Source organism: Schistocerca gregaria, chromosome 3 (genome assembly GCF_023897955.1).
Source record: "Schistocerca gregaria isolate iqSchGreg1 chromosome 3, iqSchGreg1.2, whole genome shotgun sequence".
Taxonomy (NCBI): Eukaryota; Metazoa; Arthropoda; class Insecta; order Orthoptera; family Acrididae; genus Schistocerca; species Schistocerca gregaria.
The window spans coordinates 689,061,047-689,087,770 of NC_064922.1; the positions used below are offsets into that span (position 1 = coordinate 689,061,047).

The following is a 26,724-nucleotide window of genomic DNA, read 5'->3' on the forward strand; positions in this document are numbered from 1 at the left end:
ATCGTTGACTTCAGCTTACACAGTTAAGTCTTTTACGATGATACCTTGACGAAACCAAGCTACTGTGAAGGTACAATAGCTGAATTAGACAAACAAAGTATGACCCGAGAAGAATTAAACGAATAACACATTATAAAAAGTGACTGCTACCCTCATTTTTAAAAAAATTAAAAAGCATCACTATAATACGCGGGTCTGATGATGAGGCGGTGAATTGCATCTGGTGTCATAGTGCATTCAATAACCGTCACACTGCTTATAGAAGTACAGACGTGCTCATTTCGCAGCACTCGGGTACCAACAGTAGAAGTTCTAAAGAAAAGAAGAGGCAATAGGTAAAAGAGAAAAAAGAGCTACTTGTTTACAAAGATACTGAAGGATAATCGTGCCGAATATCCCATCAAGGTAATAGCAGAGTACATCGTAAGTGTGCGAGACGTAGTCTGTGCACTTAACTATTGCTTTTAAACATCGCAATATTCCTAGTCAGAAGTCCTCGGCCAAGCAGAATGCTTTCTCTGACGTATTTTGAGCATTATGGATTAAAGGACAAGTTTGTACTAATACCTCACGAGGCAGTAAACGGTTTTCTATGCAGGCGTTTAAAACAAATGCAAGCAGTTACTTCGTAATGACCAGAGAAGGAATAATGAAAGTTGGGGGACGGTCCCCTCCCGCCGGATGTTCGAGTCCTCCCTCGGGCATGTGTGTGTGTGTGTGTGTGTGTGTGTGTGTGTGTGTGTGTGTGTGTTCTTAGTGCAAGTCAGTTGAAGTTAATTTAAGTAGTGTTTAAGTTTAGGAACGGATGACCTCAGTAGTTTTTTCCCTTAGGGATTCACACACCTTTGAACATTTTTTAGGGGACGCTGAAGTCGTAGAGAAAAATTTAACAGTTGGTCGTACTGGCAGCACAATAGCGGAAAGCGGAGAAAACAGCTCGGCGTGCTCTATGATTATTGCAATTTGCTTTCTTGCCGTTGTCTTTCGCTGCGGCGCGAGACAGCTGCGCCCCGGTGCATAATTCCCGATGAGAGCTCTGTAACTGCTGAGCGCAAGCGCTAGTTAGGAGACTTGCGGCGACATCTGCGCAAGAGATTCGGAGTGCCGGGAAGAGGAAGACAACTTGTCGGCGCTACCGTTCTGGTTCCTGGACACGACCTCCGGACCACCTGTAGTGGCGCTCGCTCATTGCCACTGCCACTGGACCATCACACCTAGCGGCCGGCCGGGGTGGCCGAGCGGTTCTAGGCGCTACAGTCTGGAACCGCGTGACCGCTACTGTCACAGGTTCGAATCCTGCCTCGGGCATGGATGTGTGTCATGTCCTTAGGTTAGTTAGGTTTAAGTAGTTCTAAATTCTAGGGGACTGATGACCTCAGAAGTTGAGTCCCACAGTGATCAGAGCCATTTGCAGCATTTTTGAACCATCGCACCCAGCGACCAGTGCACCTCGCTCATATATATAATTTATTAATTATAAATTAATAAGAAAGGTTTTCTTTCTAATTTCAAATATGTTTCAATTACGAAAAGATTAGTGTTTCTTGTCACTGTACAAATCTAAACTATCGAAACTATGATGTATTCACAATGTTCTATTTATCTTTCAATTACTCATAGCAGTTTATTAAAACTGTTTATTCGTTCTATAACACTTTCAAGACCGTGCTAATTTTTTTTCAGAACTGAGTGTAAGGCGTGGAGTTTTCCATTTAATAATCTGTCACTGCTAGTGATGTGCCGTCTGTATTTCCTTCTCTTTTTGTTTTGTTTTATATGCTGTAGGGATCATACCTGGGCGTAGTATGAAGAGGTAGCACGCGCGCTAACGCCTAACAGGAAATCTGTATGGCAACTGACTGACTATATGAGCCCCCCATCCAATTAAACAGTTTGCCGCGCGCGATTAGCCCAGCGATCTAAGGCGCTGCAGTCGTGGACTGTGTGGCTGGTCCCGGCGGAGGTTCAACTGGCTCTGAGCACTATGGGACTTAACATCTGAGGTCATCCGTCCCCTAGAACTCAGAACTACTTAAACCTAACTAACCTAAAGACATCACACACATCCATGCCCGAGGCAGGATTCGAACCTGCGACCGTAGCGGGCCCGCGGTTGCAGACTGTAGCGCCTAGAACCGCTCGGCCACTTCGGCCGTCCCCGGCGGAGGTTAGAGTCCTCCCTCGGGCATTTAGGTTAAGAAGTGTGTAAGCTTAGGGACTGATGACCTTAGCAGTTAAGTCCCATAAGATTTCACTCACATTTGAACAGTTAAACAGTTTAGTCGAGATTAAATCGCAAGGCTCATCCATTTCGATTAGACAGTTCAGTCGATGTTACAATCGCGCTGTAGCCCTCAGGCTAGTAAGCGGTACATTACAGGGGTATGTTACTATTCAACCACGATATTATTGCTCTTTGCCCCTATTGGAAACACACGGTGACGTTACAGTAAACAAGTACAACGGTGACTTAGGAACACGCATCGCACTGACATTGTTTTGAGGTCAGCTGTGCATATTCTACCAACCACGATTACGCGCTGACTCACCGTAAGTATTGTGGTCGATTTATACCAGTTTGTCACTTCGAATTGTATCAAAATGTGCTGTCATTGTTTGGGCGGCGACCAGCGTTATTACGTTAACGGTCCTACACACCTCCAGTTTAACTGGGCCGTAACTGGCCTTCCATTGCAGTGTTCATGATGATAGGGTGACTGCGGGTGACAAAGAAAAACAAAGCTGCAGCTATGTTGCGTCTTTGTTTTCCAACAGAAGTTTGTTTATTGCCTTCAGTATACTATCACAGCTCGTGTCAATGGCGAGAAGTTTCACTTTTTTGTGTTAAAACGTCCTATGCGACCGCTTTTCTTCATACACGAGCGGAATATGAAGGATATTCTATACTTTAAAGTTCAGGAAGATTGCGGCGTAATTTTTTCACTCAGGCTAACGGCCTACCTAGACTGCGCAGTTGCCTCCAGTAATCGTACAAGTAGTCTCTCAGGTTTGACGTCACACGTGATAACCTAAGCAGTTGAACTGAATGTGTTTAGGCGCTGTTTCAGAAAATTTCAATGCAGTGTCAACATCGTCATCAGCATGAACAGACGGTCGTAAAATGGGTCGACCGCTACTGCAGCAGTGTTGCAATTAGCAGCACGTGCTGTCAGCGACAGGTAGGCGAGACACTATCTGGCCTATCCAGGTCGCGCACAGCGCACGCCAACAGGTGGCTCGCTATCTCATTGCGCTCTGACGCGCCGACTCCTGCAGAACGGGACCGCGCAACTGACCAATTATCAGCCCTGCTGTCGATGACAGATGGAGTGAAGCAGTACAACCTAAGCGACATGAATATAAATACCGAACGGTGCGTTCATAGACTCTCGAGTACGTCTCGACTCAGTATTACACTGACGTCTATTGTACAAAGCACTGACATGTAGATACCTAACAAGACTGACAAGCGGCTTGAAGAGTCAACTGACTGGCAGAAAGCACAAAATGCTGGAAGGACGGATAGCAGGTGTGCTCCGGAGAAGTGAGACAGAGCCACTCATGTTCCAGGAATAAGGTGGCATACAACGTGATAAAGCTGCCCTTTCAGATGTTTTATTTAGCCCACAATATTATATCTGGTCTTCAAAAACCACGCCCTAGAATTTCATATTCTCTCGCTCGCTATGAACAAACTATTAGTCCCACAGAAAAAAAATAGTACCTTTTTGTAGCAAGTTTAATTTAGTTAAATTTTGCACTGGGGTACGGTTTCGCTAGAGGCCGTAGCTTTCGAGTTATCCAAGAAAAACGTACAAAAATAAACTTCAAACTCACCCACTCTCTGACACAGCCCCAGCCGGTCAGAATATATAGTATGTTGCTCCTTAACTCCCTCCTACATCTTTACAGAACTTTCCTACTACACAAACTATTCCCGATATTATATTATTTTGATCTCTATTGATTGGGCTGTTACGCCTCAGCATAGTCCGATGTTCCGAATCATTACAAGTTTAAACGTGCACATGAAGCTTATGGCCGGCAGCTGTGGCCGAACTGTTCTATTCACTTCAGTTCGGAACCGCGCTGCTTCTACGGTCGCAGGTTCGAATCCTGACTCGGGCATGGATGTGTGTGATGTCCTTGGGTTAGTTAGGTTTAAGTAGTTCTAAGTCTAGGGGACTGATGACCTCATATGTTAAAGTCCCATGGTGCTTAGAGTCATCTGAACCATGAAGCTTATGAAAGAAAAACGATTTTTGTAAATATTACGCTAATAGTAATTACGTTGACATTTCGATCCAAAATTAACCCTTAAAAGCACAGTAGTTTCGTAGACAGAAGGCCTCAGGAATAAAACTATTTTATGATCTTAAAATTCACAAAGTTGTTAGGTAAAACTACACAAACGTCAGTCTTGCAATTTTCAGGTGCTCGACGGAACCGGTTGCATAATACGTCCATACAGCGAAGGCCAAAAACGGTCGTATGTGGGAAATAACTGGTGCAGTCACAAATTTTCGTGCAGAGGTAAGAGTAAGCGTCATTAACAACATATCAGAAAACCTGACGGTGGGGGCTGTGTGTGGCAGTGGGGGTGTTATTCAATATCTCGTAAACTACGGCCACAAGCAAAAACGTATCCCAGTAGAAAATTTAACTGCATTGAATTTCCTACACACAGACTGTATTTTCTTTTTTTTCTGCGCGTAGCGAACGAGAAAATATGAAAATTTTGCGCGTGCTTTTTGAAGGCCAGAATAACGTTTCGGGTTGCGTAAAAAGACATATAAAGGGGCAGGTAAATTACCTTGCATATTTTTCGGACCGTGTCTGTTTTCTCTTATCAGTGGCAATTATTTCCTTTTTTCCTTTTTTGGTCATCGGACTTTCACTCGGCTGATGCGGCCCGTTATTAATGTCTATCAGATTAGCTCTTGCACTCAACGTCCGCAATTATTTGTGGGATGTATAATAGTCCTCGCCTTCCACTGCAGCTGTTAGCCTCTACAGCTTCAAGTACCATGGAAATTATTCCTTCGTGTTTTAACACATGTTGTGACAGCCTGTCCCTTCCTCTTGTTAATGTTTCCTACGCAATCCTTCTCTTCGCCTGTTCTCCCCACTGTTCACCTTATCGGACCACCTGATTTTCAACTTCCACCGTTAGCATCACATCTCAAATGCTTCGATTCTCATCTTCACCGCTTTTTCGACAGTCCATGATTCACATTCCATACAATGCTTCGCTGCAAATGCGTATCCTCGGAAATTTCTTCCTCAGGTTAAGGTCGATGTTTGGTACATCTCTCCGCCAGGAACGCCCTCTTTACCTGTGGTAGTCTTGTTATGTCATACTTGCTTGGTCTTTCATGAGACGTTTTGCTTCAAGCGTAGCAGAAGTCTAATGCTTAGTGGGCGAATAAAAAAGGTGACGTCACAACGAGGTTGATACACTAAACTCGGTGAGCCAGTTTTGAGGACAGGACATGCCGGGGACACGCGTTATTAACCAGTAGGCCTCTCAGCTCCTGGAGTCACGCTGCACGCGTGTGTGCATTATGCGAGGCGCAGCGGCGCCACGCCTAGTGCGCTTATGACTTTCGCTCGCGGCGGCCGCCCAGAGCCGGAGAAAGTACAGCTGCAGTACATCCCGGCACTCCGCCACTGTTCGCTTTCCACCTGCTGCCGACACCATCAGCCGAGTCCTCCACGGTGTACGCTCGCCCACGTATTGCGAGCTCAAGCGACACTTGTTTACACAAGTCAGTCGCACCGCATTCCGCTACATTCCGCCTGCCCTCCTCTCTCTCTCTCTCTCTCTCTCTCTCTCTCTCTGCCCGCCCCCCCCCTCTAGTATTTACCATGTTTAATGGTCCTGCAAGATGATGATGCCGGATTTTAAACGCTGGCAAAAAATTAAAAGGAACTTCGAAAAATTCTGTACAATATTAACTGGAATATTATAGTCAACATCGCTGGGTGAACATTAATGAAACCGACAAACTGCAGGGACAGATTCCTGCCTGAAAATGGACAAAAGAGGTCCTATGAACTGGAAATGGACGGTGTGCGCTCAACGATAACAGATCGTCCCGGAACACAGTACAGAGCTGCAGCGCATCCACGTGACATCAGATGTTGAAAGCGGCCTTCACGGGACTGCAAGTAATAGTGATAGTAGCGGTTGTCAGGCGCCGCGCGATGTGGCTGCGCGGTTTAAGGCGCTATGTCACGGATTGCACGGTCCCTCCCGCCATAGGTTCAAGTCCTCCCTCGGGCGCGCGCGCGCGCGCGTGTGTGTGTGTGTGTGTGTGTGTGTGTGTGTGTGTGTGTGTGTGTGTGTGTGTGTGTGTGTGTGTGTGTGTGTGTGTGTGTTGTTCTTTTGATAAGTTAGTTTAATAGTGTGTAAGTGTAGGGACTGATGGCCCCAGCAGTTTGGTCCCTTAGGACTTCACACATATTTGAACATTTGGTTGTCAGGCAGGATAGACATAATCTTATTTTGGCGTACAGCATGTTGGCGGGTCATATGCCTGTAGCTTGTACAAGGGTTTGTCCTTAAAATCTGGTGTACGAACAGTCCGCCGCCTCAAAATGGTTCAAATGGCTCTGAGCAGTATGGGACTTAACATCTGACGTCATCAGTCCCCTAGAACTTAGAACTACTTAAACCTAACTAACCTAAGGACAGCACACACATCCATGCCCGAGGCAGGATTCGAACCTGTGACCGCAGCGGTCATGCGGTTCCAGACTGTAGCGCCTAGAACCGCTCAGCCACCACGGCCAGCTCCGCCGCCTCCTTGCACGTTGAGCTGTCTGAAAGGACCCTTGATCACACAGATTGCCCAAAAAGGGCTTGAAGTGTTGTGTGATTTGTCTGGTGTCTGTGAGGGTACTTGTTTAGGAATAGCCGTGCTGCTTCTCGACCGCTTCCACCTGCTAAGCCGTAAACAAACACCATCTCGGCTTGTTCCCGACATTAATACCAAACCTCGCGGCCACTTACAGTACGCTGCGTCAATTACACGGACTGCAACACACAATGAACACACGCCACTTGGACAGAGCGTCATGAACGCCATCTACCGAAGTAACGACGCATTTCAGGACTCATTTTGTAGGCTTTCTCTTCCTCTACTTCCATTTAGGAGTCCGTCTCTGCAGTTGTCTGTTTTATTAACATTCACCCTGTATATGCTCACTGGTGAAAATAATATTCGCCCCCCTTAAAAGAGCGCACTAGTCGCTAGGAAGCGCCGCTGAGTTGTGTAAAAATGGTTACCAGACGCTGACGTAAATAATAGACAAGGAAGAGATATGTATGTAATGTTCACAACTAACAGCCGATACTTAATTGAAACTGAGCACTGCAGGATTATGTACTAGGCGCTGACGTAAATGATATGCAGGAAAGTGATTTTATGTAATGTTTTGGCTAAGTGACAACGAACAGTCGGCAGGTAATTGAAAAAAATGCCTTTTATCCACCAGCTGTTTATTCTAAAAACCTATATGTCTAGCGTTTTCGATCATGGACCATCGTTGCAGGACGTCTGTCAACATTTAAATTGAAGACATATAATGTACATAAAAATAATATAAATAGACAAGAATGTATTTATAACATAATACATGTACTTACACGGTAAAACCAGGCCAGCTAAAAGCATATTTCATATTCCTTGTAGGCTATACAACCTCAAGGCTGTCATACTGAGAATCCACAAATATGCTTACCTTGATTAGTTTGGCCTGAGTACTCTGAAATGACGATAATTTGTTACACAGGACAGTGGGCTAAATCAGGTGGGTAGCGTACTGTCACAATCTGCTGACTATTTGAAAGTAGCCAAAGGTAATGTGAGTACTGGCGCCTTCAGGAAGAATAGGGTGCCACAGAAACGTTGCGAAGACTTCCAGGTGTTGCAGATTATTTCTACACTGCAGCGAGCTCGGTCTTTTCCTCTGGCATTCGTGTCAATCAGTCGCTATCACTGGTTAACGAACAACATACTGAGAAGTTCCGCCTGTGGTCAGTCAGCGTACAAAGTCACGTTTGCTGCCTTGTAGCAGGCGCTGGCACATGTACCTTCGATGCTCTGTAGCGTCATTGGAAGACGTTTACAGGTACGGGTTCCTATCCTCGATTTGTTACTTAAAACATCTTCTACAGGTCCTCGAAGTTTGTCGCAACATTTCTGAGAAACCCTGTATGGGCATAAGAAGCAAGGACTTTGAAACACACATTGCAAAGAGGGAGCCAGGTGTAGGCGCTCTGAAGCGTGTGTATGCAGTGTGTACTGCCTATAATCCAGTAGTCTTCTGGACGTGAATTGAAGTGGCCTTGTGCAAAATCATTCTACCCGTTTACTGGGGTAGGCAGTATTCACCACATCTGGTTAGCAGACACTGCTAGTTCGGTGAAATCTCGTCGTTCTAGAGCCGGCTAATACCATAGGACGCCTTACATCTTCGGGAAGCGTTAGTGAACATTTTGTCTCCAGCAGAATCTTCCCCGATGGCGTGATCTATCACTCTTACAAGGAGACGGCACGAGCGTGGGGTCGGGGATTTGTCCAAAATTTTGTGTGGTGAAAGAGGACCCCTAACACCTCACGTGGTTAAAATATTAGGACGCACTACCCGGAAAATCCCGGGAAAAATCGATCCAAAGATTCTTACATGCCTTATGAGAATAAAATAAAAGTCCACTGCCGAGCCGCCGTCTGGCCTAGATGTTTGCCGACACGGTAGCTCAGCGTGTTCGGTCAGAGGGTAATGTGCCCTCTGTAATAAAAAAACTGAGTTAACAGATCAACAACGAACTTAAGTGGATGTCTTACGACGTCCGCCCCGAGCAGATACAACGAACTAAAGCGAATAAAATGAAAATTTAAAAGTGATGAATTGTTTATTTAAAAAAAGTATTTGGGGCTCGGACTCTTACGCCAGAGGTCTCTGGTTCAATTCTTCCTCTGGCACCTTTTTTCCCCCCTTCTGTTTCATTTTCTTTTGGTATTCCACCAATTATTCAGAAAGTTTCCCAAACCTACATTGCCTTTAACAAATTAGTGACATTATTGAATAAAAATTATTTGCTTTTTGTCCAACATCACAATTCATGGCGGTGGGTTTTCCATTTTTCAGTGTAAAGTATATAAGCAGAATCATTGGGTTTTTAATCAGAACAACAAATTCGATTGCGGAACATTCAATTTTTATAGATACAATAATTATCAACAAGAACAACAGTGGTAATTATCGTAAAAACAAGCAAAGCAATAATTTTTGCGACATCTTGTGCAATATGTGTTTTACAATCACAGGGCGTTTGCAATAAAACGGTACAAAAAATGCCCCATTAACATTTACGAAAATATTTTGAGTTTCTGATAATTTTAAGGCAAACCAGGGATATTGAATCATGTCTCGGAATATTGGTGACGATAACTGATGGTGAATTATAGAATGAATTTTTATACAGTCTTCCCGGGAATTAATTTCACGATTCTCCTGTAACAATGCGCTGCAATTTTGCAAGCAACAGAAGGAAAAAAAAAGTGCATAAGGAGGAATCGAACCCGAGACCTCTGGCTCAAGGGTCTGACCGCTAATCATGTAGGCCAGACAGCGGCTCGGCAATAGACCATCAGTTTATACTCATAAGGCACCTAAGAAACTCCGCATCGATTTTTCTCGGGATTTTCCGAGTAGTGCGTCCTAATATTTTAATCACGTGAGGTGTTAGGGGTCCTCTTTGACCACACAAAATTTCGGAAACATCCCGGACCCCAGGGTCGTGCCGTCTCCTTGTTAGATGTCTGATGTTGACACTGATAAACGCTATACAATAAGTGCGCACGTACACGCGGCCAGGGCTGTGTGTGCGGTTGCAGTTCAGCGAACTCTGGCGGCAGAGCGAGCACGTGTCCGCCGGAAGGGCCGGAAACTGCGAGCTCGCGGCACGACCACACGACCGCGTTATTGACGGCCCGCGCCGGCGATCGTGACCATCACGGCCGCGCCGTGTCGTTTGTCACGGGTCGTGGCGCATCGACTTCGTAGCCGCGCGTGCGTGGGCAGAGAGAGAAAAGCAAGGCGAGCAGCTGGCTGGGAGCTCTGGCGAGAGCACTGCCGAACGGCGCAACACTCAGACCAGGCCGAGACGCCGCTGGGAGACCGTCAGAAGCTAGCGAAATTATTCATCACGTCACATACAGCGGTGTGTTTCTCTTTTTGTGAAATATCACACCTCTTCAGTGAAAATTAAGTGAAAACGAGACTTGAATTCTACAGTAATAATAACAAGAAGAGCTGCGTGCTTTTATAAAAACTGTAACGATTCCTGTCATGTTATGCATATGTAATATGTAAATAAGAATGACGAGAGGACAGTGCCCGTGCAAAAGGAACGCTTATGCATTGACGCACTTCGTAGTGAGCTATGACTTCAGAATGGCGCAGTAGGCCGAAATCGCGATTGTGAATAAATGCAAACGTTTACGCGCGTCATTGTGCGACCAAAATCTTTGGACTTGCACAGCATGGTAAAACATGCGGTTCAGAAGATGACAAAATTTCCATGTAGAGCCGCAGAAGGTATTTTCTAAAAATATTAATACATACATTTTCTGGTCAGTGCACCGTGCCCGACATTTCTCCAGCAAGTACTTACCATATGGTTCTGCAAGGTATAATGTCATAAGACCTGGTTTCCAACAAAAAATTACTTCAGAAATGGGTGCATGTGGCACTGAAGAAATGCTAGGACTGGTGAACTCATTACATCTAGTGGCAAACGAAACGTCATTATGCTTATAAAAAGACCTTGTTTTCTTCGTCTGTCAGTGAGGCTATCTTCTGTCATAGATCTTCAGACTAGTTTGATGCGGCACGCCAAGAACTCCTCTACTGCGCTAATATCTTCATCTCAGAGTGCTACATACACACATCACTTCCAATTTGCTCTTAAATACGTAGTTATAGCATTTAATATTATTATTCCTTTTAGTTTCGAATTGAAGGTAAATGTATTTAAAATACGTTTAAATTCTGTTCGTGGAGGTAATATAATATATTCTATTTTGTACAGCATCACAAAATCACTAGAGAATGGCCTAGAAGGCCGAAACTTGTTGAGAAAAAATAAAACTAACGCAGCAAAAAAAGGAAAATGGCACTTCCTTTTACTAAAATAATATGGGACCAAGAGAGTTATATTATATTCATAAGTTGATCCTGAATAAAGATTTCATTAAAAATCGTCATATTTTAAAAATTGAATTCCTTTCGTAATTAGCTACTTGACTTACACTATGATAAATTAAGCTTAATTCAACAAATGAAAGGAAAAGTTAGATTGTATATTGGAGCTGCAATAGCAATGGCTGAGGCAGAATTTTTTTTTTCATGAAATAAACAAAATACGTATATAACAAAATGATTTACAGCAAACGAAATGATCATCTTACTCGTCCAGTACAACGGTAGTAATAAAGACTGCACCAGATATCATGTAAAGCTGTATAAAGTGCGATATATATAAGACGCTTAGCAGAAAACAACTAACAACCTAACGTCAGTCTCGTTCTACCTGATATGAGCAGAGATTTAAAAAAAGTTAGGCCTATTTCGTGGAAGCAATAGAGCTATGTTTAGCGAATAACTGTGCATTCCGTGCCATAACTCTCATTCTGTCGTAAGAGTTGGTCAACTGCAATACACGGGAAGTTACAAAGACTGAACTCTTAGGCCCAAAGTTGCTTTTGTTGAAATCGCATTTGTGGAACCACTTATTCTTTTCTTTATTTATTTTCTTTAACGAGAAGCGCGAATATTCAACTAGCTCCAGAGTTAGTGTGGCAAATAGATACGTGATTTATTAAGCGGAGCAGTGCACGGGCTTATCGCGGCCGTCTGGTGGTTTTGCGGCGGACGCACGAGTGCGTGCCAGATGGTATCACCGCTCGCCGGGAAAGTGCGGTGCAGCGCCCGTATCTGGCCCGTTAGCGCTGGCAAGAGGGCGCAGTGAAAGGGATTACCGCTGCCAAGAAGGCAGTTCAGCGGCTCCTTCAACCCTGTCTCCATAACAGCCAACTGGAACGTACACACTGCCGAGATCTCTCTAGGCTACACGACGCAGAAGCCGGTTTCTTTCCGGTGTGGCGGTGGGGGTAAGGGGAGGTGAGGTGGGGTGGGGTGGGGTGGGGTGGGAAGGGCAGACTTACTCCTCGGTCCGGATTGATCAGGATCCAAACTATTTGAACAGTTTTAGACAGTAAGTCGACTCTTCACCAGAAAGCCCTCAACAAATCCAAGCCGTCCCTTCCACTTATATTTAATAAATTTTCACCTTATGTAATTATTGACACCTACAGTCTTTTTAAATTTATCCTTCTTTCAAGGAGAAATGCTGTACATCGAGCGAAGAAAAAATTTTAAAAATGAGATTTTCACTCTGCGCTGATATGAAACTTCCTGGCAGATTACAACTGTGTACCGGACCCATACTCGAACTCGGGACCTTTGCCCTTCACGGGCAAGTGCTCTACCAACTGAGCTTCTCAAGCACGACTGACGACCCGTCCCCACGGCTTCAGTTCTGCCAGTACCTCGTCTCCTACCTTCCAAACTTCACAGAAGCACTTCTGCGAAACTTGCAGTACTTGCACATCTGGGGGATGTTTCTAGAAAGAGATTTTCACTCTGCAGCGGAGTGTGCACACAGTTTTAATGTGCCAGGAAGTTTCGGAAAAGATTTTGTCTGTCATGTAGGTTTCTGTTCAGTAATCTATCAGGCTTTCTTTGATGACGGTGTGATCGAGCGGTTCTAGGCGCTGCAGTCTGGAACCGCGCGACCGCCACGGTCGCAGGTTCGAATCCTGCCTCGGGCATGGACGTGTGTGATGTCCTTACGTTAGTTAGGTTTAAGTAGTTCTAAGTTCTAGGGTACTGATGACCTAAGAAGTTAAGTTCCATAGTGCTCAGAGCCATTTGAACCATTCTTTCTTTGATGAGCACCTCACCCATGTCCAGATTGAAATGCTTGAAAATATTTAGTGTTTGAACCAATCATTGGTCGACAAGAGTGAGTGGCGTTTAACGCATTTCTCAAACCTGGGATTTCGGGAAGTACCTGTTCAACTCCGTCTTGCATAAAATCAAGATGGTGAAAGGACAGCAAGGAAAAAAAAGTCCTAGGCAGGTTGGAACATCCGCGTAGCTTACTGCAGCCTTTAGAAGGAAAAATACTTTTCAGAGATGTTACTACTTGTGCCATATCGTTTCGCTTACTGATGATGGTGCAAGTTACGAAAAACAAGTAAAAGGAGGAATTCAACTGCCGCATCATGCCATGGATTTCTTATCAGCAGCAGCTAACTTCTGTGCTCGTTCCAACGAAAGTGATATTAATGTGTTCTACACATGAAATAATTGCATAATTTCTACAGCACTTACTACATATACGTTTGCGCTTGCTGGAAATAGTTCAAAATGGTTCAAATGGCTCTGAGCACTATGGGATTTAACATCTGAGGTCATCAGTCCCCTAGAACTTAGAAATACTTAAACCTAACTGACCTAAGGACATCACACACATCCATGCCCGAGGCAGGATTCGAACCTGCGACCGTAGCGATCGCGCGGTTTCAGACTAAAGCGCCTAGAATCGCTCGGCCACAACGGCCGGCGCTGGAAGTAGTACAACAGTCGGTACGAGGCACTCAGTAGGATATCACAATCAATAATGTCTGAGGCAAAAATCAGTGACAGTGTCTCTATCAGACTCCATTAATATCAAGACTGAGACTTCTGCAGTTAAATTGTTTCACTTGTTTGCATACTTGTACATAAATAACACTAAACGCTGATAGTCATTATCAAATATTTCTACCATATTTTGTCAAGATCTATAGTATAATGATTACGACAGCGTTGAATGAAACTGACAAGTTCAGTACTGATATATCTTTCACAAAGAATCAGAATTATCTTCGCCAGAGCAGGTGCCTCTACAAGAGCTTAGATTTTCACTGGAAAATCTCTGAGAACATCAATCTAAATAGTTGCACGATATGCTGCTAGTGCTATTAAAATGCTTCTCTCTTCAGGAGTTTGCTAGAAAGTGTATTATACTTTTACTAAGATTTAATTATCCGTCATTTTACTATAACCTATGGGTATTCACGTTACTTATTTTTCCATTAGAGACTCAAGGCAAGGAAAGTTAACACTGACGTAAAATATTGTAGAGTATTTTTGAATGTCAAAATTTGTACTCAACACACGGTAAAGATGCAAAACATATACACTACAGAGTGAAAGATTCACTTCATAGACCACAGTTTTAACGGCGCCATACCACCCTGCTTTACTTATTACTGTCTTTAAAATTCACACAATTAATCGAGTTCCAACAGATCTGTCGATTTCGACTTAAATAATCGCCGTATCAAGGAAAGCAGTGCTCTACGCTACACTCACTTATGATTCGTGTTATAAGTCCCCAGCAATCATAACAATGATTTCAGATACGGAAATCATCTTTGTGTCTACAATGCTGATCCTCACTTCTCTTTCATTTCTTGAAACAACAACAACAACAGTTTAACCGAACTACAAGGACAACAGGACCAAAACGTAACCATAAGGTTCAAATGGCTCTGAGCACTATGGGACTTAACATGTATGGTCATCAGTCCCGTAGAACTTAAAACTAATTAAACCTAACTAACCTAAGGACATCACACAACACCCAGTCGTCACTAATCATAAGGCTTTCCAGCGATTGTGGCATCGAGTGTATGACTAGCGATGGTGTGTGTCGTACGGATCGTTCAACGATCCCTGGGGGCGTTGCAGATAATTAGCATTCATGTAAGTCCATTAATTTAATGCAAGGGTAGTACATTGATGTCCTGAATTTTCACATCATTGTAAATGAGTGTATTGTAAATAATGCAACGAGCTAATCGAAGAATTCGTGTGAAGCAAGTACATTAGTTTAATGTGAAAAGCGATGTTTATCCGTGTGTGCAATGCTGTCGAGAGCGATACCCTGTGAACCGTGTAATATCATCCGAAGATTTCTCCAATTCTCTTTGTTGCAGCAAGGTGGAACGTTTTGAACTACTGTCATGAAAAGGACGCTTTTTGAACAGACAGATGAGGTCTTATATCAATCGGAAATCTGTGTTCGCTGCTCGTAAGGAGTGCACTTCTCGTAATTAGCAGAGCGCCGGCGAATTACGCAACGGATGTAGCAGAAGCGCGCTGGCATTGTGACAGTTTTCCCACATTAACAGCGAGCTCGGCGCTTAATGGTCGAGAAGAGTGCTTCGAGGCAGTCTGTTTGTTGGGAAGAATGCGCACTATTAGAGCCGAGTAGCGCCGTTAGACGTGTTTGCATCACCATTATGGAGAGTTGTGAGAATTGTTCGGAATTTCAGGAATGTACAGAAGATTACGAACGTTCGAAATCTATCTCTCTCTCTCTCTCTCTCTCTCTCTCTCTCTCTCTCTCTGTGTGTGTGTGTGTGTGTGTGTGTGTGTGTGTGTGTGTGTGTGTGTGTGTGTGTGTGTTACATACACTGCCCCAAAAAAAAATCGCAAAAAAAAGCAGTAATGAAATTTCGGGAATTCATTTTTCTAGGTAAAATATTTAAGTGGTCAACATTGCTAGCTCACAGGTTAACGTCAACGCGGGATAAGCCATCGCAGGAGTTAAATGTTGATATAGTATTAACCGGTATGACCGCCAGAATGTTGAACGCAAGCATGCAAACATGTATGTGGTGTGTTGTATAGATGGCAGTTGTCAGTTTGTGAGATGAAATTCCATGCATGTTTCACTTGGTCGGTCAATAAAGGGGCAGTTAATACTGCTTGTGGGCTACGCTGAGTTGTCATCAGATGATGTCCCATGTGTGCTCGGTTGGAAACGGATCTGGTGATCGTGCAGACCACGGCAACATGTCGACACTCTGCAGAACTTGTTGGGTTGCAACGGCGATATGTGGATGAGCGTTATGCTGCTGGAGAACGTCCCCTGATATGCTGTTCATAAATGGCAGTACAGCAGGTCGAATCACCAGACTGACGCACAGACTTGCTGTCAAGCTGCATGGGATAACGACGAGAGCCCAGTCCATAACTCTAGGTGAGGTCTAGTGTATCTCGCACGCTGACAAGTAGACTGCAGGCTTTCAACTGACTTCCTTGCAATCAGTACACACCCATCACTGGTACCAAGACAGAACCAGCTTTTATCATAAGACAACAGGCCTCCACCCAGTCCTCCAATCAGCTCCTGCTTTTCAGTACTGAAACTGAAAATAGCGGTGGTGTGGGGTCATTAGAATCCAACCTACATGGCTTCTCCCTCGGAGCTGTTCTGTGGTACCAACTGCTGCTCAAATTGCTGCCGAAGAGGCAGTACGATGCGCCAGAGCTATACGCTGAACACGACGGTCTTCTCTCTCGGTAACGCCACATAGTCGTTCGGAGCCTAGTCTTGTAGCCACTGTACATTCTCGTGATCGCCGTTGCTAGCAGTCATCTCCACTGACTACATTCCTGCCAAGTATTTCTGCAATTTCGCAGAAGGAACATCCAGCCTCTCCTAGCCCTATTACACGACCTCGTTCAAACTCAGTGAGTTGTTCATAATGCCGTATTGTCCTTAAAGGCATTCTTGACTAAAATCAACTCACCACGTCCAATCTCAAATGTAACTAACTCTCACGTTACTGCGTGTGTTGAAAGCTAAAGTGATTTGCATCCTAACAGTGGCGGTAATTGCGTCACTCTTATGCGGGTGGTGCGAAATTTGAATGGATATCATCTGTCAGATGTAGAAACACGAGTAGGAACTGTCGCTTATGTCGCACAACTTCTTGGTGCTGCAATTTGTTTCCGTTTATAAGGGAAATTCAGTAAGTAATGCCCCACTTTTTTTTTTTTTAAAAAAAAGCCATTAGTATACATACACAAACGTCCTTGTTGGTGCTTTACATTTGATGGTTTGTTTTGTGCGCCGGTCAAGTTTCGAATCGTTCTGGCAGATGGCAGAGCCGTAGTACAGCCCCAAAATGGCGTCTACATACGACTCACGTTACAAGCAGCGTGCTGTTATTCAATTCTTGCGTGCAGAAGAAGAAACCGTGGACATCATCCGTTAACGTTTGCGTAATGTGTATGTCGATGCTGCAGTTTATAAGAGTACGACGGGTAAAGAAAGTTACAGCCTCAGAAAACGCAGAAACAGAGCTCCATGATGAGCCACGCTCGGGACGCCCTGTCATAGCCACTGCTGCGGACAAGCTAAATCGTGCGGATGCCATTATTCGTGCCAACCGGTGCATCACAGCTTGACAATTGGCTCTACAGTTGTCGTAAGCATTGGAAGTGCGTCTGCTGATCGAGACTCTCGCATATTGAAAGAGGTGTTCACAGTGGACTAAAAGATTCAAAGAAAGGCCATTTCATATGAATTGTTGGAGCGTTTTGAGATCGACAGAGAACGCGATAGAGACTACGTAGAAAAAAATAAGATAGGACATGGACTATATATATATTGTGTATGAGGGGAGAGAGAGACAGAGAGAGAGAGAGAGAGAGAGAGAGAGAGAGAGAGAGAGAGAGAGAGGTGGGTAGTAGACTGAATGACGTACACACAGCTACTTCTCTCGCTGCGTTGTGATGGGTCGGCCCACAGGGAAAATAAGATGCGCTTTCACTCTCGTGGCGGGCACCGTGTCTTTTTAATGAGCTCACTTACGCCTCTCGCTTTAGGCTCCTTATCTATGGTGGTAATGAACAGCGGGCGCAGGCGGCGGCAGTGGCGGCGGCGCCAGCTAGACCGACCCTTCGGCAGCTGCAGCGTATGCAACCCTGGCACGTTTCCAATATCCCACGGCACCGACACCAGCCCCTCATCAGCAGGACGGCTCGTGCCTGCTAATTGGACACGATCCATCTTGAGCGTCGTCCCTCACGAAATTCAAGTGTCGGAGGCGTTGGGCTCCTGTAACACTTCATCCCATTTGCAGTGCTGTCGGTCGGTCAGCCAGCACTTAATGAAGTACTGTTGGATGATCTTTTTTCAAATAAAATACCAGGAGGAATGACTTAGAGTTTACTGTAATTGCTTATCTTACTACCAGAAATAGCATAAATCTCGCGATATACATAACGAAACATGATTTTTTTTAAGAAACTGGAAAAAATGTACTGTCAATTGGAAATAGAAGTTTACTGCTTCCTCGGTGTGCCTAAGCAAAATATTCTCGATTTTCAAGCCCTCATATATCGAATAAAACACTCGATATTCAATGGCCAACTACGTTATCGTCAGGAGTAAAAAATCGCCGATTTTCGGGACTGACCCCGGTTTTCGCTTATATAGCCACGACTGTAGTATCTGGCACCAATCAGAGGGCGAGGAGCCATTGGAATACAAAGTATGGTACGCAAACAAATCCTTACAACAAAAGAACATGACATTTCATCTTGTTGGGTAAATACGCAGTGGATAAACACAGCCTACAGGACGATGAAATGAACTTGAAGAAACCGCAAACAGCTATTAAGTGACGACTGAGTCGCGACTGGTTTCGCTGCGTTGAAGCAGTATCTTCAGGTGGTAGTATTGTCACATAGATTGGCACATTGAGACGCCCCCAACTACGTATGTTATTCAAGTTCAATTTACCATGAATTTCAACGACTGTGGCAACCCCCCCCCCCCCCCCCCGCCTTTTTTTTGAGTCGTCAGACTTTTGACTGGTTTGTTGCCACCCGCCACGAATTCCTCTCCTGTGCCAACCTCGGAGTAGCACTCGCAACCTAAGTCCTCAATTATTTGCTGAATGTATTATATTCTCTGCCTTCATCTACGATTTTTACCGTCTACAGCTCCCTCTAGTACCATGGAAGTTATTCCCTGTCTTAACAGATGCCCTACCATCCTGTCCCTTCTTGTGTTTTCCCTATATTCCTTTCCTCGGCGATTCTTCGGACAACCTCCTCATTCCGTACCTTTTCAGTTCACCTAATTGACAACATTCTCCTGAAGAAACACATCTCAAATTCTTCGATTGTCTTCTTTTTCAGTTTAGCCACAGTCCATGTTTCACTACCAGATAATGCTCTACTCCAAACGGACGTTTTCAGAAATTTTTTCCTCAAATTAAAGCCTATATTTGGTATTAGTAAACTTCTCTTGGCCAGGAATGCCGCTATGCCTGTGCTAGTCTGCTTTTTATATTGTCCTCACTCTGTCCGTCGTGGTTTATTTCGCTGCGTAGTAGTAGAATTCCTTAACTTCATCTGATTCGTTATAGTCAGTTCTGATGTTTAGCTTCCCGCTGTTATCATTTCTGCTACTTTCCTTACGTTCTGCTTTCTTCGATTTACTCTTAATCCATATTTTAAACTTATTAGGTTCTTCATTATATTCAGAAAATCCATTATTCTTCTTCACTTTCGCTGAGGATAGTAACGTCATCAGCGAATCTTATCATTGATATCCTTTGATCTTGAATTTTAATTCCACTCTTGATCCTTTCTTATAATACACTCATTGCTTCTTAGTTGCAACGATTGAACAAAAGGGTCGAAAGACCATATCGCTGTCTTAAACCATTTTTAACTCTAGCACTTCGCTCTGCCCATAGTATAAAGCTGTATGTGGCCCTCCAAGACGTGATACTCACGATTCCATAAACGGCGCGGAATTGCATAACAGATGCGTGCCAGTGACGGGGCACACGTATCTCTACATGTTGAAGAACTATGGAGTTCCACAGATGCCTCCCGACGTCATTTTCCAGCAGCACAGTACCCCATCCCACTACCACGGGGATGTTACCACATTTTTTAACAGATGGAGTAAGTTTCAAATAATATACACACAAAGATATAGTTTTAAGTAGAAAGTCTGTGCAAGGTGAGGGTGTACAGGTGGATCTGTTGGGTTGCGAATCAGGCCAGTTAATTGCTTATTTAGAGATTTTCATGCATACATGCAATAACTAATTAACTAAATCTAAAGAAATATGGAGATGACACGTAATTTGTGGTGTGTGTGTGTGTGTGTGTGTGTGTGTGTGTGTGTGTGTGTGTGTGTGTGTGTGTGTGTGTGTGTGAGAGAGAGAGAGAGAGAGAGAGAGAGAGAGAGAGAGAGAGAGAGAGAGAGAGAGAGAGAGAGAGAGAGAGTAAATGATAATGTAGGCTCCTGACGAAAACAGAGATGAACTACCGACAATGTTTTGTAATTAGGTTAGACTCAGGTTGTTTTCTTTGGTGTTCGTATTTTTAGAGTGTTTGTCTGGCCTTTGTGTGTTTAGGTTAGATAGGCCTACTACTGCTGTGTCGTATTTTTTGTTTATTAGTGCTACAATAATTTCCTTCATTCTGATATAAAATGATTTGCCGACGATTAATAGATACTAGCCGTTTGTGCTCGCAACCTCTCTAGATGGGACACAGCAGGTTTCTCAACAGGTGAGTCTCACTGGCCCAGTTTCGGTTTTAGTGGAAGACAGCACCTCTGACTTTTTGGTTAGGGGATGGATGTAACATAATGAGTAGTCCCTGATCCGGGACTGCCCTTTACGTGATCCTTAAACTAGCATTACAATCGCTGTATTCCATCCAATTCCAATCGCAGACAATCGATTTCTTCATTCGGTAGCTCCTGTAGACTGGTTTTACCCAACAGATTGAGTGACTAATTCAACCATTCAACCAGTACATAAATTTACGACGGAACGAGGGGACTGTTTTCTGAAAACCGACCGATCTGATGGTTTTCATACAGTTGTTCCCATCACTAGGCTCAAGAGCTACAAAACAGCTCTATTTTTGCCTGCTGTGTAGATGACAATTACAGGGTGACAATTTTTGACCTGTACGGAAAAAAACGTAAATTAGTTACAAACTACGGCGTGCAGACACTTTATTCAACATGTAAACGTCACTACAGATATTCGGATTTACTTAATGACATGTGCGATATGCTTGCCATCATTGGCGATGATGTTGCGCAGACGATTAGGAATTTCTACAGGAGCCGGTGAAGTGTCGGAACATAGATACTGTCGATGACTTGCTGAATGGCTCAGCAATGGTCTCGGGGTTATTGCTGTACATCTTGTCTTTAATATAGTCTCACAAAAAGTAGTCTCGCCGGAGAATGTGGCGGTCAATCGAGTCCCATGCCACTGGCCTCTCGGTACCACAGCGGCAGAACGAGTCCCCAAAATGTTCCTCCACGGCATCAAACATTCTCCTGCTTTGATGAGATCAGGTCCGTCTTGCATGAACATCTTGTCGAAATAAGGGTTACCTTGGATAAAGGGGGTGAAACCATCTTCCAAAACGTTCAACTACCGTTCGGTAGTCAATCTGCCATCAAAGAATATCCCACCAATTATTTCGTGACTAGACATTGCACAACACACAGTCACCCGTTGAGGGTGAAGAGACTTTCGATCGCGAAATGTGGGATTCTCAGTGCCCTAAATGAGCCAATTTTGCTGATTGACGAACGAAAGTAGGCTTCGTCGCTAAACGAACCATACAATTCCCATTATGCCCCGCGGCAAACCACGCGGTTTGAACGTTCTGACGCCTTATGTTCATAAGTTATGACGATTTTATTTCATATAGTCCAATAATTATCACCTTGTGTAAATAATATAAATGTGACTGTCACGTATGAGGCAGGCAGTCATTATCATAATAATAATTCTGCATTCAGGCTGACTGAGTCGCAATTCTGAAAGTCAAACAAGGAATGACGCTGTTGCCCAAGTGAAGCGTTTCGGTATTTATGAATCATCTGATATCCAGGAGCGACTGCAGTATGTAGATACGTCGTGTCAAGTTCTATGTGAATCAGTATGCGCACAAACAGTTACGTAATAGACCGTAGAAGCCTCGTACATCCAGACGTTGATCCACATGATGATGACAGGCGTGTTGAATTTTGTGAAATAATTCATGAAGATAATCCATAACTATTGAAGGTCTTTCTCATGCAGAAGAGGACAGGGGGGGGGGGGGGGTTAAGGGAGATGATTCTTTAATCTTTATAATACTGAGCAGAAGGTGATCCCAAAGAGACCGCTGAAGAAATGCAGGGCAAGCCGAAAGTGACAGTGCAGTGTGGATTAACGTCTACCTGCATTGTTGAACGCTATCTGTTGGAAGACACCATGAACGACACAGAAAAATTCTTGAAATGTTCGAAAATTTTAGACTACCAACAATTTCTGTACGGGAAGAATCACATTAACTGTTACTTGTGTAAACTGGATCTCTCTCATATTAACCTGTCCATAAGACAATGGCTTGATGAACGTTTCGCAGGACGCTGGATTTCCCACAGAATGACCAACGCGATGTACATACCTCTCAGTTCATGCAATTTCCTTTTATGGTTTGAACTAAGGAAGACGTTTATCGCACCAAACCACGATGCTTGGTGAACTTTAGTATAAGATCCGCGAGATCAAAAGTGGTGCATACCTGCTGAGCTGTTCGGGAAGGTCGTAACAGACGTACCTGTTCGTTTAAGACAGTATCTAGGAAATAAGGGGAACACACATTGAGGTGCAATTTTTGGAAAGGTTATGGTGTATAACAAAGTATGGATGTCAAAAAGCTAGCTTTACACCTAAAATATTTTAGGTGGCGTGTTCCGATATTATTCGTTCAAATTAATATAGGAGATAAAAAACACCAATATATATATTTCGATGAGGCACATATGGTCTCCGAAGTAAACTGTTCTGTTAGTGGTGCTCAAAAAGATAGTTTGTCGGTGTCGTTAACTAGGAATTGGTACTGGCATTCAAATACCCACAGTTCGCATGTTTGGGCACGAGATACTCGAACTCTTGCTCATCAACAGCGATTAGGTGTCAGTGTGTGGGCCGGCATTCTCGGTGAAAGGTTGACGGGAATATACATTCTTCCGTTCTGCCTCATCGGACGCAGAGATCACATCTTCGTGGAACATGTGATGCCAGAACAGCTGAAGGATGTACCTCTGAATGTTAGACAGAGGATGTACTTCCAGTACGATGGGGCGCCATTGAGTTTCGGGGTTGCTATGAGGGATCATCTGTGGGCCACGTTCGGGAGTCGATTGATAAGCCGAGGTGACCTTGCGACCTGGCCAGCCAGGCCACCTGACCTCACGAGCCGGTGGTTCTTCCGCTGGGGGCACACAAAGCATCTGGTGTATGAAACCGTTGTAGAAACAGGAGAAGACTTCGTCGTTCGAATTGCCATCGCTCCTGGCACCATTGCGGACCTTACAGGAATCTCCAAACGGACGCGGCAGTCAATGATCCGTCGACATACTGCGTGCATACAGCACAATGGTCGCAATTTCTAGCAGTTCCTGTGAATTCCACGGCTTTAATTGGCATGCTACTTCTATATTTCTGTGTAAATAGTCCCTAGTATCAGAAACTGCCATCGGGGAACGTATTCTCACTGAAGCGCCAAAGAAACTGGTATAGGCATACATATTCAAATGCAGAGGTATGTATAGAGGCAGAATACGGCGCTGCGATCGGCAACACCTACATAAGACAACAAGTGTATGGCGCAGTTGTAAGATCGGCTACTGCTGCTACAATGGCAGGTTATCAACATTTAAGTGAGTTTGAATGCAGTGTTGTAGTCGGGACATCTGCGATGACACATAGCATCTCCGAGGTAGCGATGGAGTGGGGATTTTCCGGTACGACCATTTCGCAAGTGTACCGTGAAGATCAGAAATCTGGTAAAACATCGAATCTCCGACATTGCTGCCGCCGGGAAAATATCCTGCGAGAACGGGATCAACGACGACTGAAGACAATCGTTCACCTTGACAGAAGGGCAACCCTTCTGCAAACTGCTGCAGATTTCAGTGCTGGGCTTCAGCTAGTGTCAGCGTGCGAACCGTTCAGTGGAACATCATCGATATGGGATTTCGGAGCAGAAGGTCCATTCGTGTACCCTTGATGACTGCACGACACAGAGCCTTACACCTCGCCTGGGTCCTTGAGCACGTTAATTGGACTGTTGATGACTGGAAACGCGTTGCCTGGTCAGCCGAGTCTCGTTTCAAATTGTATAGAGCTGGCGGGCGCGTGTGGGTATGGAGACAACCTCATGAATCGATAGACCTTACATGTCGGCAGGGGACTGTTCAACCTGGTGGAGGCTCTGTAGTGGTGTGCAGTTGGAGTGATATGGGATCCCTGATACGCCTAGATACGACACTGAGAGGTACATAAGGATCCTATCTGATCACCCGCATCCATTCATGTCCATTTGACTGACTTGGGCAATTCCAACAGGACAATGCGACACCCCACACATCCAAAATTCCTACAGAGCAGCTCTAGGAACACTCTTCTGAGTTTAAATGCTTCCGCTGATCACCAAACTCCCCAGACATGAACATTATTGAGGTATCTGTAATGCCTTGCAACGTGCTGTTCAGAGGAGCTCTCCATCCCATCGTTTGCCGGCCGGAGTGGCCGTGCGGTTCTAGGCGCTACAGTCTGGAGCCGAGCGACCACTCCGGTCGCAGGTTCGAATCCTGCCTCGGGCATGGATGTGTGTGATGTCCTTAGGTTAGTTAGGTTTAATTAGTTCTAAGTTCTAGGCGGCTGATGACCTCAGAAGTCAAGTCGCATAGTGCTCAGAGCCATTTGAACCATTTGAATCCCATCGTTCTCTTACGAATTTATGGATAGCCCTGCAGAATTTATGGTGTCAGTTCCCTCCAGCACTACTTCAGACATCAGTCGAGTCCATGCCACGCCGTGTGCGGCAGTTCTGCGTGCTCGCGGGGATCCTACACAGTATTAGGCAGGTGTACCAATTTCTTTTACTCTTCAGTGTACCATGTCTAAATATACTTGTTTTAATGTTCTCTAAGTTGTGTAATAATTTCAACGAATAGTTTCTGAACTCCATATGTATTCTACATGCGACTGTAGCAGAGAGGTGATTAGGAATTGTCAGCGCTCTGAGGTGCCTAGAAACGACGCTTGCTACCATCAATAAGCGGGCAAGAACGCAGAAGCACGTGTCGTGAAAGCAAACTGTGTTTCTTTGAGAATGTAAATGCCCTGTCCTCGAAAGCATGTGACTGCCTCCAAAGAAATGGCCTACATCTGAACAGCAGCGGCACACTGGTGTTAGTATTGTCTTTGGCTCACAAAACGCTGACAGAGGAGCTCCCGCACACAGTCAGCGCTGGCGGGAGGTCGACAAACCAACGGGCGCGTGTCGCCCTGATGTGATGAGGCGAGCGCCGAGCAACCCTCTACCCGGCTCTAACACCTTCAGGCACGGCTCGACGATAGAGGAGAAAAAGGCCGCAGAGAGTGCTGCTCGTGCCCAGCGACGTTTCGGTAGTAGATTAAATACATGGTTAGTATGATACCTTTGCACAGAAGTTAATACCTACGTGTTTAGTCTGTAGTTAATACTTGCAAGACTGAAGGGACAGATCTATGAATTAGTCCGCGAGGGGGAGCGTATGTCGTAGCTTACCGTCCCTCTACCCCCTTCCCTTAAATACATGGTGATTCCGTGATGTCACAACATGTGACAGATGTTTATTTTGTCATCAGTGTTCTGACTGGTTTGATGCGGCCCCCTCACGAATTCCACTCCTGTGCTAACATCTTCATCTCAGACTAGCACTTGCAACCTACGTCTTCAAATATTTGCTGGATATATTCCAATCTCTGTCTTCCTCTACAGTTTCTGCCCCCTACAGCTCTCTCTAGTACCTTGGACGTCATTTCTCATGTCTTCAAAAGTGGTTCAAATGGCTCTGTGCACTATGGGACTAAACTGATGTGGTCATCAGTCACTTAGAACTACTTAAACCTAACTAACCTAAGGACATCACACACGTACCTGCCCGAGGAAGGATTCGAAAGTATTTTCCACGTGTTCCTTTCCGATTCTGCGCACAACATCCATATTCCTTATATTATCAGTCCACTTAATTTTCAACATTTGTCTGTAGCATCACATCTCAGGTGCTTCGATTCTCTTCCGGTTTCCCAACAGTCCATGTTTCAATACCATACAATGCCGTACTCCAGAGGTACATTCTCAGAAATTTCTTCCTCAAATTGAAGCCAATATTTGATATTAATAGACTTCTTTTGGCCAGGAATGCCCTTTTTGCAAGTGATAGTCTGCTTTTGATGTCCTCCTAGCTCTGCCCGCCGTAGATTATTTTACTGCCTAGGTAGCAAACTTCCTTAACTTCATCTACTTCCTGACCATCAATCCTGATTTTAAGTTTCTTGTCGTTCTCATTACCTTCATCTTTCTTTGATTTACTCTGAATCCATATTTTGTACTCATTAGACTGGTCATTCCGTTCAGCAGATCATGTAAATTCTTCTTCTCTTTCACTTAGGATAGCAATGTCATCAGCGAATCGTATCATTGATATCCTTTCACCTTGAATTTTAAGACCACTCCTGAACCTTTCTTTTATTTTCATCATTGCTTCCTCGATGTACAGATTGAACAGTGGTGGGTGAAAGGCTACATCCTTGTCTTACACCCTTTTTAATACGAACACTCCGTTCTTGGTCGTCCACTCTAATTATTCCCTCTTGGCTGTCGTAGATATTGTATATGACCCGTCTGTCCCTAGAGCTTAACCCTACTTTT

At 44.4% G+C, this 26,724-nt stretch overlaps 1 protein-coding gene across 3 annotated transcripts in view; it reads right to left on the reverse strand.

Moving 5' to 3' along the window:
• LOC126356200 (uncharacterized) overlaps positions 1-26,724 on the reverse strand; it is an 878,454-nt gene that overhangs the window by 791,742 nt on the left and 59,988 nt on the right. The window lies entirely within an intron of this gene.